The sequence below is a fragment of the Rhinolophus sinicus genome, linkage group LG06 (assembly GCF_036562045.2).
Source record: "Rhinolophus sinicus isolate RSC01 linkage group LG06, ASM3656204v1, whole genome shotgun sequence".
Lineage (NCBI taxonomy): Eukaryota > Metazoa > Chordata > Mammalia > Chiroptera > Rhinolophidae > Rhinolophus > Rhinolophus sinicus.
The window spans coordinates 121,756,831-121,759,939 of NC_133756.1; the positions used below are offsets into that span (position 1 = coordinate 121,756,831).

General features: G+C 33.9%; 1 pseudogene; it reads right to left on the minus strand.

The window, feature by feature from the left end:
- Nucleotides 1–1,433: 1,433 nt before the first annotated feature.
- Nucleotides 1,434–2,325, minus strand: LOC109436963 (olfactory receptor 51A7; annotated as a pseudogene).
- Between the last annotated feature and the right edge of the window lie 784 nt (nucleotides 2,326–3,109).

Consider the following 3,109-nt stretch of genomic DNA (forward strand, 5'->3'; position numbering starts at 1 on the left):
TGGCATTGTATCTATTTTGCATGTTTAATTTACATAGCATTATATTTTGAGTTGTATTTGTATATAGGGAATATTAAAAATATGGAGTTTTATAACTACTATAATAAAGATGAATTATGCTCATATATAATAATTATTAATATTGTTATATTGCTTTGATGTATTTTTCTTGTGATGAAACAAAACATTATAGATTAGTTGAAGTTACTCTTGGCCTATATACTAAATGTTAATGAAGATATGCCTAGCTAATAGATGGATGCAGCATAAGAAATGTCTCTATAGAAAATTATAGGTAAAGTTAATTTATTAGAAAATAAGAATTGTGGAAAACAAAGACATAACTTCCATTTCAAAGAGATAGTAAAAGAAAAACAAGTAAACCCAAAGGAAAAAAGAAGGTAAGACTGGAAAGCAATAAAATAGAAATCTAACATAAAATAGAAAAAGTCAATAAAGCACTAAATTTGACACATTTAAAAGTTTAAGAAAATCCAGTAAAAAATTAGCAAACCTGCTCGTCATACCTCAGTGAACTAGAGCCATGTTTGTTTTTCCCCAAATAAATATGTTATTTTGCTTTTTTAAGTTTTGTGTAAAATAATACTTTAAAAATCTCTTTAATCTTAATTAGGACTGTACTGCTGCAGCTAAGTTTGATATATGAGTATAGCTGGTTTGCAAAGAGAAATAAGAATCAGAAAAGAGGTGAGTAACTTTTGTTAAAAAACAGAATTCAACTGAGAAAATTTGAAGATGTAATTGGCTTTATTAAACAATTCATGAATCAGGCAGTATCTCATCTAGCTACTGCAAGGGTGCTACAGTATTGTAAAAATCAAAGATTTTTATAGGAAGAAGAGTGGAGCAAGGGAGATATTAACAAAAGAATAAAAAAGGGATTCTTTTTAGACCAGAAAGACTGTTTTGGGGGAAGGGAACAACATGAGTTTTTATCATGCAGATAGCTTCCTCTTTCTATGGGATTGGGGGAATGGAAAGGACCCACAAACACATTACATTACTGATACTTGACAAGAAAATTCCAGGCTGGTTGATTAAAATTATATTTCTAGGAAAGGTTGAAACTGCATTAGATCAGTTCTTAGATCTAGGTTAGGTATCATGGGCTTTTAGCACAAATGTCATCATTTTGGCCCTGTGATTTTCTTTTTAACACTTAGTTATAAGGTTATAACCATAAGCCTAACTCCTAAATCACCTAGTATAGATTTTGTTGCTGTTTAATTAAATCAATACCTTGATATTTAATGGGCCTACTAATTATATGTAGTGTATCTTTGTGTTCAGTCCCTATTCTTTCATTACAATCTTCAGATTCCTACAATTGTTCAGAAATTTCCAACTGATCTGGGCTTTTTTACAGCCCAAATTTTCCCTCAACCTTGTTTGTCACATAATTTCACCAGGATCTAATTTCTAATCTGCTGACTTTTCACAGAATACACAGTGGGATTCATTAGAGGGGGAACCAAAAGGAAGTTATTAGCTATGAGGGCCCTAATAACTGGACAGACATTTTGGCAAAGCTGTGAAGGGCAGCCAAGGTGACCCTAGGCACACAGAAGATGAGCACAGCACAAACGTGGGAGATGCAAGTGTTGAGGACCTCGAGGTGGCCCTTGTTTGAGGCAATGCCCAGAACAGTTTTCAGGATAAGTGTGTAAGACACAGAAATGCACACCAAATACCATAAAGATTTAAGAGCCACAAACAGTCCATAGATGGTATTGACCCAGTTGTCAGAACAGGCCAGCTTCATGACATCCTGGTGGAGTCAGTAGGAGTGGGAGAGAAGACTTGTCTTACAGAATCTCAGCCTCTTTAGAATAAAGGCGAAAAGCAGGACAAACAAAATACACAATGCAGCAAATATAGGGCTGATTTTCATGACTCTGGCACTGTTCAAAGGGGAGGTGTATCTCAGATGGCTGTAGATTGATGGACATGATGAAAAGAACTGATGACTCCGTAGCTGAGAATCCATGAATGAAAAACTCTTGGGCAAAGCAGACATGGGGGAAATTCCAATGACATTGAACAAGAAGATTCTCAGCATTGTTGGAAGTGAGGATGTGGAAAGTCCCGGGTCAAAAAAGGCAAGTATGTAGAGGAAATAGCACATAGGCTCATGCAGAGAGGTCTCTGGTTTTAGAAACAGAGAATGGTACAGTTCCCCAGGATGGCAATGAGGTACATGAGGCAAATGGGTATGGAGACCCAAAGGTGAGCATGCTCCATCTGTGCGCTCCCAATGAGGAAGAAGGTAGAGACTTCCACTTCAGTGGCTTTAAAGACTGACATTGCGGTGATATGAGGGGTCAGGATGTGGCTCTCAGAAAAGCTTTCCTGCAATGGCATAAATAGATGAGCTCAAATGCGTATGCTTTAGTCATCTGGTTGGTATGAATCTTGAGATTACAGCTATTTTCCTACAATAATTCTTTGAATTAAAACAGTGTGTTTTATAATATGTACAGATATAAATATTTCAAATGCTTTTCTTGGGCTTAACATACAGAAAGAAAACAGTAAATTTCACAGCCTCTGTCTCTATAGCATTTTTTTATAGTGGTGCAATTACAATTGAAAACTATATGCATAAATATAGGTTCAAATAAGGACAGCACTTATTACAGTTGCACTTTTAGTTATTGAATAATATTAAACTTTAAGAAACAATATTCTGTTAAAAAAAAGGGGCTAGGACATCCAAGAGAATGAAGTTAGACCCCTAATTCATTCCTTACACAAAAATTATATCAAAATATAATTTTTTTATATCATAAAAAAATTATATATCAAAAATTATATCATAGATACAAGTCCAAAAGCTAAAACAATAAAGGTCATAGAAGGAAACATCGGTAATAATTTTTTGTGACCTGGGGCTAGGCAATGAATTGTGAAATATGACAGCAAAAGCACAATAGAATATATATATATTTATATGTGTGTGTGTGTATATATACACACACATATATGTATATGTATATATATGTGTATATATATATAGGATTTCATCAAAATTAAAAAAAAATTGTGACTCAAATGACATCATAAAAAAAGTGAAAAGATAACACACAAA